The sequence below is a fragment of the Tympanuchus pallidicinctus genome, unplaced genomic scaffold (assembly GCF_026119805.1).
Source record: "Tympanuchus pallidicinctus isolate F22 unplaced genomic scaffold, pur_lepc_1.0 scaffold10, whole genome shotgun sequence".
Taxonomy (NCBI): Eukaryota; Metazoa; Chordata; class Aves; order Galliformes; family Phasianidae; genus Tympanuchus; species Tympanuchus pallidicinctus.
Genome location: NW_026294619.1, coordinates 5,858,729 through 5,874,633, shown reverse-complemented (window position 1 = coordinate 5,874,633; position 15,905 = coordinate 5,858,729). Strand labels below are relative to the sequence as shown.

The following is a 15,905-nucleotide window of genomic DNA, read 5'->3' as shown; positions in this document are numbered from 1 at the left end:
CTTTGGAGAACGCAGATAGTTACATTTTGTAGAAGGATTTCACTTCATTACTAGGGAAATAGTGATTTTTTGTTTCTGTTGTTGAGCTGAAAAATGTAAGGCTGGGAGGTAGCCAAGAAGTGTATGCAGAGAACAACCACCAGAAGTAGAACAACCAGATTACTAGGAAAGGTGGTTCCTCTCTCATTTCAAGATTTTCTGCCGTTGTTAGGATGCCATTGAAATGTATGGCACAGCACGGTTCATGGTTTGGCATGATCCAGGTTCACCAGAGAACAAGTAACTTGTTTCTGCTTCTCTTTGCTCATGGTAGTTACACACGATCCAGTCTGCTAACTCGGTGAGCTTGGAGGCCTATTAGGTCTTTAGTGTTTGTAGATAGTTAAATAGCATTGATTTTAACAGTTCATGCAATTCAACAGACCTGAGCATGTTAATCTATGTATTATAGAGAAATTGAAGCAATTAAATCTAGAAAGCCAAAGAAAACTGCAGCTAGAAATGGTCATTACTGTGAAACTAGACATCAGATACTAATCTGGGTGTCCTGGTGGGCAACAAGTTGAAAATAAGCCAACAATGTGTTTTTGCTGCAAATGCAGACAACTGTTTCTGTGGATGAGTAAGGAAGAGTGTGGCCTGCCAGACAAGAGAGGTGATTCTTCTTCTCAGCCCTGGAGAAGCCATATCTCAAGTGCTACATCCAGTGCTGGCCTTCCCAGTCAAAGAAAGATACGAACACTTGGGAGCCACTCCTGTGAAACGCCACAATGATAGCGGGTGGATTGCAGCATATGACAGGAGGAGAGGATAAGTGCTGGGATTCTCTATCCTTGGGAAGAGAAGCATCAGAGAGAAACTTATCAACAAATATGAATACCTGATTTGGTGGATATAAGGAAAATAAAGCTGAGCTTTTCTCAATTGTATCCAGTGGAAGAATAAGAGGCAAGGGACACAAATATGAAATAGAAGAATTTCAATTTAAACATCTGAAAAAAATTGTAAGGGTGATTCATAACTGAAGCAGGTTGCCCAGAGAGGCTGTGTGTCTTCATCCTTGAAGATATTCAAAACCCAGCTGGGTATGGCTCTGAGTAATCTGTTCTTCTTGGACCTCCTTTGAGTAGAGGGGCTGGAACAAATGATCTCCAAATATCCCTTCTGACCTTCATTACTCTGTGACTCTGTGATTGCAGCCTTATTTATGTAATTCAGTCTGATACTTCAGAGGGACTCGCTATTTATATCACCTCTGCACTGAATACAGAGGCTAGTTCAAAAAAGCACATCCCAGCTGAACATTCAAAATCCCACGCAAAATGGTTCTTAGTGCCCAGACAGTGACACTTCAGTATTGCCTTTGACATCTACTTTATGCTTCACAACTCTTGTTGTGTTATGTCAATAGGGGAATGTAGCAAACTCTCATGCCCTGCATAAGGATGACCAAACACCTCATTGTTGCTGGATCTACAGTCCAAAGTCACTTCCATTTAGCACTCCAAAACCTTCATCTCACAAGGTAGAACAGCCATACTAAGTTGTATGCAAGTTTCCTTCCCTTATAAAGCTGTCAAGCTATTTCTCTTAGAGACAAGGAGACTTTTCCTTTTGTTTGTGACTGTTCAGAGGCTGCTTGAAGCCCATGCTAACAGTGGCAAATACAAAACGGAATAACTGGCCTCCAAGCATTTAGCAGGACCTACCTTCTTCTTTTGCCACACGTTGCAGTTTTTCTGTCCAGGACTGCATTACATATTTCATATTATAGGGCTGTGGAAATCAGTACTGCTTTTCCATTTCATTTTGTTTCTCTTCAGCAATGGCAATGGCGTAACTGTCAGCAAAGACTGAAGTACCACCAACCCTTGGCTCACATCATCCTCAGAGAAGCCTGCCATGAATAAGTTCATGACCATCTCCACAGAGAAAAAAGACAGGGTAAAGCATATACCTACAGGTTGCAACTTAAAATTGCAAGTGTTTCTAGCAGTAACAGTCAAAAAAGACACTTAGGCTCACAGCTGTGAAGAAGTACAGAATGTGACCTGCTTAAGCCATTGCAGTTAGGTATAAGTATGTCACAGCAGCATGGCAAACATGTGGTTCAGTGGAAGGAGAACCCAGGACTTAGAGTTGTTGGATCTGATCTCCACTTGATGTTTTCTCCAACAATACATCCAGTCCTTGCCAGCTAATTCTGAATGATTCATTTTGTTACTGGTCATATTTTGTGGGTAGCCACTAGTCAGTTTGAGTTATTCACTTCTACAAAATACTTCCTCTAGAAAGTACTGTAAACAGAATTAATTTTTAAATAGTTTGGGTTGTTTGAAAGCCATGAGCAATGGTTATTAATATTGGCACAGCATAGGTCACATGCTAATGATTCAAAGGATGGAAACTGGAACATTTTGGACAGAACTGATGTTTTTACATTCTCTTATATCCAGACACTCTGGTGGCAGAAGTGTTAATTATACCCAGGACAGCAGACTGGGGAAGTTACAGGTACTAAATACATGTAGACATGGTAAAATAAATCTTTGAAGATGAAGAAAGTCATGTATATTCAAGCAATTTATTTTCCATTTGTTGGCTACAACATGCAACTCTATCATGCATCTGTTCTGAAAGAAGAGGGGAAACAAGTTTGTCATGCTGAAGGCAATGGAAAGTATGCTTGATATAGCATGCACAAATATGGACATGAAACTGGAAGGCTGCACTGCTAACAACTCTTACAGATGCAAAGAAGCATGCACCCAGATTCCCAAACAGCATACTGTGATGTTTTGACTTGAAATCTCTTGCACTGAAACTAATTCTTGTGATAAAAAAATGGCTGGTCCCCAACCAGCAGGCTCAATAAGCCAAGAAAGCTTTACACTTGGTGACAGCAGCCTAGTTACCATTAGCAGAACTCAACACTGTTCTGCTTCTCTAAAAAATAAAAATCTCCCAGGCTTGCCACTGTTTGGAAAGAACCTATAGTTTTGGTTGTTTTTTGTTTTTTTTTTTGCACATGTCTAGACTGGCTTACTGCTTTTCAGTGCAACTTCTTGTCATGGTATCACAGCCAGTATGAGCTTTTTGACTGCTGCTGACCAAGGCAGAGTCTAAGTAGTCTTCAAAAGCAGAAGAATTTGCCAGCAACTGAGTCAGATTTAGCTGCCTGCCAGGAATTTGCTGCATGCCATACAATACAGTCTTGAGTCACCTTCTAAAAACAGACTTGATTAATATGTCCTTAACAAGAGAAAAAAGACTGAAATTCCCATTTGGTCTTATGCCAAGACTCTACCATGCTCCCTTTTCCTCTAAAGTCAAAGCACTTAGTTGATTTCAGTATAAATGGCCATTCAAAATGTCATGTTCAGTGAGGAACATGGCCGGGGGGGGACTGACTGCATGCTGGGCCTTATTGAACGTGGCCTTCTGTGGAGAGGAGCAGGAGTCACATGCAACAAAACACGGGCGTTGCATTGGACTGTAAAAGAAGAGTGGCTGCCTGGATGTTCAGATTCGTGAGGGTAATGCCCACATCTCTCATACTGCAATATGAATGAGAACAACATGATGATGGAAAACAGCAGCGAGTTCTTTAGGAAACTGAAGTTCTTCTTGTTTAATTCACCACTAGGTGTCATGACGTCTTCATTTTTAAGCAAACAACTGAGTTTTCCATGCCTAGGGGGGAAAAAAACAACTCTGGGTGACGGCAGGAAGCCAGCATATTAGCAAAATATTCAAGCTGGCTCCAAACGAAATTCTTTTCAGTAAAGTGAGGTTGGTAGACAGCACATTCAGAGAAAAATGAGAAGTCATTTACATGAATTTTGCAGATCGCTGCCATGACTGACCATATTGAAACACTGAAAATGTCATGAATGCAGGTAGCTGTAGAGCTCAGCATTCACAGCGCATCACGGGGCTTCTCTTGTATTTGTCTGCTTTACTCTGTCAAAAATCAGCCCCACACTCAGTAGACTTACAGGTACACCAAGGTGAAAATAATTTTCCTCACATCTGTGAAATTACTCTTTGGATGTGTCTCAGAACAGCTGATTTCGTGAAGTCAGTCACTACTAACAAACACTGCAATTTTGATAGGTTTGGAGATTGATAAATACAGAGAAACAGATTTAAGTGTACATTTTTGATATGCATTGACAGGAAAAGTGCATGGCAGGAAAAACGTCAGTACACCTTCCTATACTACCCCTCTCTATGCCATGTACTTCCATGTTGCTATGCTCTCCAGGGAAGTTTCACCACCTCCTGCTTCTCTGGCTTTTCCATTGGGACTGAATTCAGTGGAAGTGTGCTGGGTTGGCACCCTCCACAGAACTGTGAATCCTATCTCCTTTCCTGCAAACAGACAATTGTCATGAGAGAGCTGGAGCACACCTGATTTTTGACACCAAGGGTTAGATGCTAACCAGCAAAGGAGTGAGGAGCTCTCTCGCCTTCTCAAGGCTGCCACAGTGGGATTAAAAATGTGAGACTTGTCAGAACAAAGCCAATCAGCTTCAGCAGAGCGCTCTTCCCTTGTGTTTCTGCATTTTCTGTCACATTTAATGCTGAAGGCTCTCTGGAGAACATGAATCCACCAGCCCACGATGAGGCAGAGACCTGGTACATCAGACTATGGTACATCAGACTATGTACTTCTGGGCGCTTCTTAGGAACTTGGCAGCACGTTCTAAACAACTCATTATTTATTTAATTAATTAAAGCTAAGTCTGAAGTGGCTGCCCTGTATGGGCAGATGGTTTCTTGTCTGACCCCCATGTAGAGAGCACATTTGCTGGATGATTTACAGCTTGCTCTGGGAGCCAAAGGAAAAATCCAAACATTGCTGGCTGCAGTTTGATTTTGTTTGATCTCTTAAGTAGTTTAACATGGTACTGGCCTTCTTTCTCCATTTTAGGTTTCCCCCTTCCAGAACAACAGAATGAATTCAGTGATGCAACTTCTAAACCACCTACGTGATGTCCTGATCTGGAAAAAGTATTATAATAGCCTTTAAGATAAGAGGTCTTCTGTTTCTGTTTGGGGACATCCCACAGAAGCACAGGGAAATCCAGAAGGGAACCTCATGAGTGATTTCTTCTCTTTTCAGGTGCAATGTTTTTACTGTAATGTACTATGACTTTCCATCTTCCCATTTTATTAGTTAGGAATTTGAGAATCAGCACTTGCATGAGAATTTAAAGCTACACAGTTTCCTCCATCCTTCAAAGTAAAGCCTTGTCACTGGGTGGTCTTTGCACTGAGCATTCATATGGGGCTAATAAAGGTGATTTTTCTCAGTACAGAACCTGAGATATCTGATTCATGTTGCAAATGTGTAATTAATCTACTGCATAAATCAAGACTGATTCACACTCCATATTCTATGTTGAAGCAACACAAAAAGATTCCACTCATTGGGATGCAGTGGACATTTTGGACATTTGTTTCCCAAGGGACTCCGTTCTGCCTTTTTTACTTTTTTTGTAGAATGCCTTCAGTGTTTACCATTGTTCATTTAATATTCCCTTTGCTCTTACAGAAAATTATACATCTTTCTCATTTTTTTCCCCAGTTTATTTACCTTGGACATTTGACAATATTTTGTGTCCAATCTCCTTCACTTCTATTAAAATTGGAAAACATAATGGAAAACCCATTGAAAAGCAGGGGAATTCAACAATAGGTGCTAAGTATAAATTATTTCCACTCATTCTTTAAATAAATTGAATGATTTTCAAATTTTCAGTATTTAGTTTATAGCTGTAGTTAATTGCTAAGCATACTTAAGAAATATAGGATAACCTGAACACTGGATATTATTTATTTACTGCCTGTTATAGGGAACTAGAGTATAATGCTTGCATTTCTTTTCTAACCCCTAATTCCCAACTACCAAAGAACTGACACAATCCATCGTGCTTCCCAGATCTTTCCATATCTCTACAACTGTATTCTCAGTGTCTTCAAAGTGCATTCCATCCATACCTTCTCTGGTACAGATGGTCTGGTTTCTAGCTCCCAGTAAACTCTTGCTTTGTATAAGAACAGATAAATCAGTAGGATCATTACCCTATGGAAAGTAATATCTGGTGGGAAGCTAATTAGATATATCGTCAGAGACCGAGATATTTTGCTTTAGCCAAAAATGATGTGTGGGCACCAACTGTGAGTAGGAGAGAGACATGTTTTTTTCAAGAATTCCAGATAAACTATACAAACTGCTGACAAATAAACTCTGGAGATCTGTTAAGGCTCCTGCAGTGGTGTTATCGACACTACAAACTGACCTGATGTGAAATATATTCATTTTACTAAAACCAGCTCATGGATGATACCTGAATTGCATAGTAGCAGAAAGCTGTGGTAGGACATACTGGAGACATCTGATTAAATTCTTAATCAGCAGATTTAGGGGTGAATGAGCCTTGTTGGAACAGAAATTGTCCTGAGCATATGCAGAAACATAGCTCTAGGGAGGCTCCTTCTAGGCAAAGCTGAAGGATGTGAGTGCTTCACAAAGTAGGATTCCACACATGGACTTAACATGTAAGCTACATTTAAGTCTCACTGTAGGGCTGAAAAAAGAGCACTGTGCATTTGATCTGTACACAATTTCTTCTCAAAAACAGGGAGATGGATATGAAACAGTTTGGGTATTTTTTTTTAAGTGTTCCTCCAGAACTACTACTGAAGAGCACCTCATGGGAGATAGTTATTACCTGTAAAAGGGGAACCAGATCTTCCCTGTTTCACAGCAGTGAAGTAAAGATCAGGACGTTACATTATTCTTATTATATCCAGAGGGATAAAAAGCACTAGACCACACAGTAAAGCAGGAAACATAAAAATATTGCCCTGATAAACAATGAGTTGAACACCAACTCTGAAAGACTTGAAGCAAGGAATTCAGCTGCTCTTCTCATGTAAGTTTACTTAGGTGCTGACTGGAGATGTGCATCTCTTGATGAGAGATGGCTGCAAACTAGGGAGATCTCTCTGGCTTGTAAAAATTTGGCTAATGATGTTCACTTGTTGCTGTGTTTTGGTTTTTGGCAGGCAGATCAATGCGTAACCATGCATATGATTAATTATAATGCCTCTGAAAATAAAAGAAATCCAGTCAGGGCCACACTGTTAGAAAACTATTCTCTGCCTGTATGGAAAAGTCTCTTCTGAAGCAAAAGAATGTGACTGAAGGCTGTAACTATCATAAGGGGTCTCACTCAGGGAGCTAAATTGAAACTACTGAAGTAATTTCAGTGACATATGCAACAGGCAGTCGTAGCTATGTCTTGGAGGCACAACTTAACCATGGAATAAGTCACAGGGATCTGTTTCAAAAACGCATGTCATCAAAGAGGCTGCTGAGATGAAATCTCAACAAATAGCCAAACACGTGCTTCATAAAAAATGCATTCAAAGAACAAAATCCACACCAAAAAAAGCAGTTTTCACTGTTGTTCCATAGTGTTCCTTAAACAGCAGATGGCAAAGATAGTTGCATGAACTTCTCAATAAATGAAATCCAAACAGCTATCTCCAAGCTATTTAAAAGAGTGCTATTCACCAGTAGGTCATTCACCAGTGATACTGTTTAATTTACTGGTCTTTTTTTTTTTTCCCAGACATGTGTGCCTAAAGCACTCATTTATGACAATGGCCTGATTTTCATGGCAACTATTCCCATATGCTCCCACAGGAATTGTAGTTTCCAGAGTCTCTAAAATAAGTCTGCTCTTCTGAGTGGTTAAAGATGGCTTTTAGTTGTGTAACTTTTGGGCATCTTGTATCATAGAGTTTAGGCCAAATGGAGAAAGTTAAAGCAGATCTCAGGCAGCTGTAAGTCCTGCCAAACCCCAGGGGACGGTTTATTCATCAGAATTTATAAACTGAAAATGGTGCCTTTGCTATCTGGGAGCTGCACAGTCAGTCAGTCAGTCAGGAAGCCAGTCAGGTGTGAACGCTGCAAGCAGTGCTGAAAATAGTTTTGTAAAATGGCATATTCCCAGCCAGCTGCACCAACCATGCTGAGCAGCCCTCGTGTAGACTAGTCCAGCTCGCCTGATGACCACAGAAGCTGCTGATACCAAAGTAAAACATGATTTGAGCATCACAAAAAAATGACCTTCTGAATAGCACCCTGCTGACCACTGCAAGCACTAAGCAACTTGGTCTTGACTGATGTTTTGCCAGTTAGTGTTAACTGGTCCAACTCGAGTTCTGGTTCATTTGGGGCAAGCTTTTCTTGCTTTCTTGGCTTTGCAGAGGTGTCTTGGAACACCAGTGGGGAATTCAGGTGTATTCACATTACTGTATGGAAAAGAGACATAAATTCCAACCTGCTTGTCTTGTTCCTTTCCAAGGTTGAGGAATTTCTCTCTGAACTTTACTTCTTCTTTTGCCAAAGAGGTCAAGAGAGATGTGCCGATATCTACATCTGATTGCCAACTGCACTCTGATTGGTCTTAATGGGATCAAGCTGTCAAGGTAATTGAGTGCATTATCTTGATCCCTTCAGGAGTAAGAAATGAAGATGGGGCTTAGTTTACTGTCAGATTTTTTTTTTTTTTTTGTGGAGTACATGGTTGCCAACATGTGATGATTCATGAACACGACTGTAAAAGGAATAGCTTCTGTGTAGCTTATGGGAAATAATATCTTTTAAGTACCTTTTTTAACTTCTTAGGCCATCTAAGGCATACTCTCAAAGACATCACTTCGCTGCTGGTGTCAAAGTTTGGAGATACAAGTTCCTGTTACTGCCACTTAGCCACTGAAGAGATAATCTTGCTGCTGTTTCTGCTATAATGCTGTTCTATCACTGTCAGTAGAGGTGAGGGTCTATTAAAGCTATTTTTTTCTGGACTGAGCAATAATAGTTTCAGTGAGCCACCAAAATCTAGCACACAATTGCCCTACTTTCTGGAATAAGATCCAAAATGTTGCTAGTTCTGCTTCATATATTTGATGGAAAACGTGTTCTGACCCTTCAACTAACACTAAACAATTCACTATAAGTTTTTGATTGCTTAGCCTCAACTTCAGAGTTGCCCCTAAATAGGGGGAATGAAGGAAGTTGCCTGGGTCAATGAAGTGTTGGGATATAACAAGGCAGCCATGGATCTCTTTCTTTGTGTGCCTATGTTGGTTGATGAAACATACACAGTTGCAGCTTATTTTGTACTTTGGGTGTTCTGCATATCTAAACTGTCATCTCTATCCACTGCTCTTCTATGACTCTTCTATGATAGAGCAGTAAACTGTATTCTAGCTCCCTTTTCTCACCGTGTTCCCTGTGGCCAGAAAAGCCATTGTCAGGCAATATGGAATATTCAGCACTGCCTCTGGATCAAGAGGACACAAGTACCAGGCCATGACAGAGAGGCTACACCATCTTTGCAAACATCCATTAAAACACATCAGTGGCACTCATCCATTAGCTAGCTATCACAAGAATGATCAGCCTTATCTCTGCTGACAAATGGTGAGCAAATATCCTTCCCTGGCCTTCTCTCTCAGAGAAATAATGCTACACAAACTAGACTAGATCTGCAAACTAAACTGCTTTCTTGCACAGGTATTTGTGGCTTTGGGGAAATAAAGCTCTTCCAAAGAGTTTGTGGAATTTCAGAAGATAACAAACAACAAAAGAAGTGTCTTGTTTGGAAATGGGGACACCAAAGGGAAAGGTCACTTTTTTCACAGAAACGCAAGGACTTCACAATTTCCCTCCCTTATTAAAATGAAGTCAAAGAGATACAGTGTCAGTGAAGAAGAGCAGAAGCTCTCTTGAATACACTGGGGTAGCATCCACTGCCAGCAATGATTCAAATCCCAAACATTTCATTATTTTTAGAAGACTGAGGTTCCTACAACAGCTGACAGTACTTTTTATGAATAAACACCTAGAGTTAAAATACAAACACCTAGCGTTAAAATACAGGGAGTGATAGTATTCAAGAAAGAGGATGTATAGGAAGTACCACATCCTTTCCTTATAATTTACCTGCACTACATTCTGATGATTAAACATCTCTGCTCTGAGTGCCAACTGGGTCATATGAGGCAAAGCATCTATTGAGCAGATTTTTCTTGCCAGACATTGGCAGCAAGAATTGCATTTGACATCTCTGACTAGACATCAGTTTCTGGTTCTTTGGCTCTGGCTTACAAATGTCATTGCCAAGATGCTTTGGCATCATGCTCTTATAACCAGTATTATTCAGAGTTTTAATTTATTTGAGCTCCTGTACTCTTTTTGCCTTGACTGGAATAAAATAAAATCCAAAGATGCTGCATCTCTGTTGATGACCAAGAAAAAATAGTATCAATGCAAAGATGTAGAGGGGATAGAAGAATTTAAAATAAGAGAGAAAGTTACAGGAAATTCAATGGGTGAAAATAATCAGGGCGATTACTTCATAGGCTAAGTGAACACAGAATTACTTTTGAAAATGTCACTGTGAAGTAAGGTGACTCACACTCCAGAAAGTATCCTTCCAGAAAGGGAAGGATAAATGCAGTGTTAAAAAAAAAAAACCAAAACCAACAAACATTAATTTATTAATAATCAAACAACTTTGATTTTAAAACCTGTGTTTGAACTTATTTTAAGCATTGTGTGCAAATTGAAAGGTGATGGTTTACTGGAAATGTGTTCCAGCACAAATTAGTTCCATGCTGATAAAGAAGCAAACAAAACAACTCTCAAGACCCAGTCCTCATTAACTTTGGCCTTCAGTGGATACAGATGTAATATTCTAAAAAATCTGTCTTTCAGTGAGTTTGGACATTAGTATGTGCTAGGCTAACTTGCATTCTGGAGGTGTCATTTAAAAAATCTGACATTAGTTACCTCAGTTACTCAATATCCCATTGGAAGTATGGTATAGATAAATGACATAAAGAAGTCTATTTGCATTTGTATCAGGTCTTTTGAAGTACCATCTACTACAGTCACCAAAGACAGTTCTTTGAATCCAAGGTACCCTGCATTTTAATCAAAACATCTTGAGTACCATAATCTTTTGTTCAGTATGTTAAAAAATATTTTGAGGACACAGTTTGCAAAGGGTGTAGATAGGAGATAGTTAGGTCTGTGTCCTGCAGAACAGAGTGCATTCATCTTGTCCTCAAAAAGGGTTCCTCTCTTTTTTTATGAGAGTAGAATTGCAAAGGACATCTATATATTGTAATTCAATCTTTTGATTTTAGAGCCAGGTTTGAGAATAATATCCTGTACCTCTAAGAAGTAGGGATAATTCAGTTTCCTAGACATCTGTATCTATACTTGAGGATTCCTACACTAGATACTAAATGTTCTAAATGATTCTGTTGCCATGGATGAAATAAGACAGACATTGATTGGACAGGTTAGAACATTGTTATTATTCCAACTATTCTGGGTCAGATTGCTGGTGAGTATTCAAAAGCAAGAAATTACCTATGTAACTGTTTAATCTCAGAAGAATTTCATAGACTAACAACATATTCAACATGCCAGTCTTTGATAGGACTAAGTCATTGAAAGTTAGAGGGATTCTGGTGAAGTTCACACACCAAAACAAGAATGATGCTTAATAAAAGATGCCAGAGTACAATCTATAGATCTTCATTCTGACATACTTTGTGTTTACACAAGTGAAAATGAACATGCAAAATTCACCAGTGCTACTGACACAACCAATAGCAGGTCCACTGGAAAATATACGGTCTCCTTGTTCTATAGCTTCTGCAGAAGACAGGAACAACTAACTTTATTACTGAATTTTGAATGTGTGTCCTGCCTTCATAGGAATGTAGAGAAACCTCGCTGAAGTTAATTGCGTATGGCAGGATTAAATTTGGTGCAAAATCAAACTTTCACCTAGCGTCTGTATTAAAAATATTGCTGCAGAGGGAAAAATAGGAATGTTTTTAACAACATTTATAGGACAAGTAGAGGTCTGAAAAGGAATGGAAAATGGCAAACATTTTTCATAAAATAAGAATTGTCCCTCCTTCACAGGCCTGGATTGTTTGCATGTGTGGTACAAAAATGTGTAATGGAAACCTGGGAAACAAAGAAGGCTTTTCAGGCTGAGGATTCCAGCTGTTAGCAGACTGTAGAAGTGAAAACAAACCTTATTCAATGTCTGCAGATGCTTCCAAATTTTCACAGTTCTAAAACTTAAATTCATTTACCTAATCAATATTAAGTACCTAAGGGAAAATGTGTTGCCCATTAGATACAGTTTAGGTGGTGAAGAAAATAAAGGACTTAAACATTTTCAAGCAGAAGGAGCTAGTGGCTCAGAGGCAGCAGCAGATGAAAACAATGACTGGAGACAGTCCATGCTGTAATGATAAACGAACATTCATTTCTAAGTTGCACTGATGCAACTCCACTGGCTTTACTGGAGTGCAGTGTAGCTCAAATGTAATTTACCTACTATGCCTGATCATCTCTCAATAAGGACAAATTCTTTTTATGGTCACATGCTTCTGAAATAACGCTAAGTCAAAGAAGAAGGGCTCTGGGGGTCTTTTGCCTGACACCTGTGAAGCACACAACAATTTCCACAAAAGGAACTCTAGGAAGAAGTACTTGTAGGGATGACATAAGGCTGCACTGCAGGATAGGCTGAGTAAGGAGCAGTGGGTGCAGAAGCTTATTTGTCTTGTAAAGACTATTTTTGTGCTATTTCAAAACCCCATGTAAGTTGTGATTCATTGGTGCCAAGGCCCTATCTTTAAACAAATGTCCTTTAGACTTTGACTTTAGTGGGGTCAGGATAAAAAGATGTATCTACAGGACTCATAGCTGACAAAACACTATCAAAAGTGTGTATTAAAATTTTTGAAGAAAAAATTGTATATGCAGCCTGAAACTGAAGCATATGGATTTCTGTTGTTCTTTCAGACAGGCATTGACTGTCATTTCACAGGCAATAACTTCACATTATCATACAGAACCAAAAATACGAAGTATTCTTCTGGTGAGGCATCTTTTTGTATGACAAGTAGCCATATTTTGGCTGGGGTGCTCCATACCTGATTTTTGCATTGAATCTGCTGCAATTTCTATGCTGAAGATTACTATCATTGTTCCTAAGCAAGATTTTTATCCTTGAAGCGCTCTAGTTCATGGAAACAAACCAGGCAAAATCCCTCACTGAATTACAACCGAGGGCAGATGAAGCTTTAGTGTTAAAAGACACATAAACAAACTATACCTCAACCCTACCGTGTTAGGCTACATTGTGGAAATGTCCCTTCCTCTCTACACTGTCACAGGGTGACATCAGCCCAGAGTAGCTGATAGAAGTATGGGAGCAGTTGCAGATCGACTCTGAATTTGGTGAAGGTGGAGAGAAACTGTGAGACACTGCAATTTATGAGTTATTTAAGTTGCTCCTATTACAGTGATCGGTGGGAAACTTCATGAAGATTCAAAAGATTCATACGATGACTTCTGAGAAGGACTAAGCACTGTATGTTAAATTCTTTGAAGAAGAGCAGTTCTTTGGGAAACAAACAAATATTAAAAAGAATCCAGAAGTTTTAGTGTGATCCACATCAGACTGTTTATGTTGATCAAACAAATATTAATAATATTAAAGGCAAGCTTAGTCTATTGTTATACACAGTTTAGTTTACAGTTTTCTAATTTTCTTCACATTTATAAGAATTCAATTCACCAACATTTGCATTCAAATTTCGAATGAATAAAAAATATACAGCTAAATACCAAACTTTGGTAAAATGTATCTTTAAGAAGACAAGGGACAAAAAGTTGTCAATGCTGTAATGTGTTGTAGAGGATTCAGGGTGGATTAGATGAGGTCAGAGAAATAAAAGCCAAGTGTTCTGTTGTATACATAGAAGCAGATTGATGTGCCTCATTTTTAATGATGGCGTAAGCCATCTTCCAGTATATGATGGAAGTGAAGCGGATTAAAATTTATGTTAACACTCTACACAAGGTCCCCCTGGCTGTGAAAAACCCTATAAAGAATAGGATTTAACTCATCTAACTTTTAACGTTTTCTAATAATGTCTCTACCACACCTGGACAAGAAACAAAGTTTTAAAGCTTCTTAAAGAAGGTTTTTTTGCTTGTTTTTGTTTTTTGATTTGTGTTTGTACCAAATCCAGAATGCTCATAAAGTGAGGCTTCTGTCATCAAATCTACTTCTCCCAATAATGAGCATGCCAACATGTAACCAACTTTTGACCCCCCAAATCCTTAGTTCCAGCATCAGTCCCAGACCTCTTCACACAATCCATGAGTGTGCATGCAATAATCTCTATGCAATAAAAGTTACATGCATCGTTGAACTGGTGAAATCTTTCAGTTTTGAAACTTTTTGAAAAACAATCAACAAGAGAACAACAACAACAAAGCTCCTGTCCTTCTGTTCATGTGACCTGCAGTACATATGACTGAATAACCCCCAACCTGCCGTCAGTAACATCGGATGTGAGCTTCCTTTCACTTTAATGGGATCTTTAATGAAGATAGTCAGGAACTGAAAATCCTGCTACAGTTAAGATATCAATATATTTCACTCCTTTTACCACTCCAGAAGCTGATTTCTTTCTCACCTCAAATGGCCCTTCTTACATCTCATCTTCTCACACACTCTCCAACTCCTATGCATTTTTTTGTCATTATTTAATATCGTTTTAGAGTGTTACTAGCTCTAAACCCTTCCTTCCTCACAAATCTAAATTTTCTTAATGCTTCGCTGTCCAGAGTTGGCACAATTATTTCAAATGATCTACTTTTCAGATGATTCCCAGATCATTCCCAGACTGTGAGACAGCCTGTTTATGTGATGGAAAGTACCAGAGGAAACCTTATACCGATATGTTAATTGTTTGCGTGGGTGACAAAAGAAAATGAATTTGACTTTTACACTCTGCATTTACCTATGCTTCTGTCTGATGGTATCACCCTTGGCTTCCCTTACAATTTCAGAAGCACCATCACTCTGCTTATCTCTCAAGCTCACTTCTTTGCTCCTGTACAGGCTACTTTACCTTCCTGAAGGCCTCCAACATTGTAAGCTAAGAGCTAAGCAGATGGCACACTTGTAATCAAAACACAACAACTGTAAAGAAGGAACGAAGCAATGACGCTGATTGGAGAGTGAATTAATGCTGGGAAAAATGAGGGAAGAGAAACGCGGTAGGAGACAAAGGGATTTACGTGCTTAGAAGCAATAAGTCACCATTATCCAGCAGCCAGACACCTAACAGTACTTGTAACTGCCTGTGCCCTGGTCCCTTTGCTCTATATTGCAACTTGTTCACTCAACTTTTGCTTCCAAGTCTACTATGGTCTGTGAGACAAGAACAATTTATCAACTTGTGAAAAGCACCTTTTGAGACTGTTGTGATGTCCAGAAAGACAGGCCCTGGAACTATTCCTTTTGAAGTGAATGGGGATTGTCCCAAACAGCTTTTTTGCTGAAGATTTTGTTACTGGCTGTCTGGAGAAAATGTTTTCCCAGTTTTCCTTTGTGGTTTTGACAAGCACACTTCTATCTTCACTTGGAACTGTTCCTCCTTTTATTTGCTATTATTTTCAAGGCTAAATTTAGTTTCCTCTGCTATTACTTTTCAGACACCTAAGTGACTAATAATCAGTCTCCACTTAGTCTGTAAGTCGTTGTTTATGGAGAGTAATAAAGAGTACCTAACAAAGCAAGATACTGCATTAGAGTATCACAAAGACATGAGAAAGATTACAGATATATAATGGAAATAGGGAAACTCATCCTGATGTGGAGCAAAATTGCTATCAGTAGAATTTCTGTATATTTAAAACAACAACAACAACAAAATGAAATTACTGAACCCAAACTCTTCTATAGAGCAAATTAAGACATTTCTAGGAG

At 39.1% G+C, this 15,905-nt stretch overlaps 1 long non-coding RNA gene across 1 annotated transcript in view; it reads right to left on the bottom strand.

Annotated features, from left to right (window-relative positions):
• Positions 1–3,003: 3,003 nt before the first annotated feature.
• LOC128072157 (uncharacterized) overlaps positions 3,004–15,905 on the bottom strand; it is a 28,059-nt gene continuing 15,157 nt past the window's right edge. The window contains exon 3 of the long non-coding RNA XR_008202153.1: positions 3,004–3,693. This is a non-coding gene — a long non-coding RNA (uncharacterized LOC128072157). The remainder of the gene's footprint in view (positions 3,694–15,905) is intronic.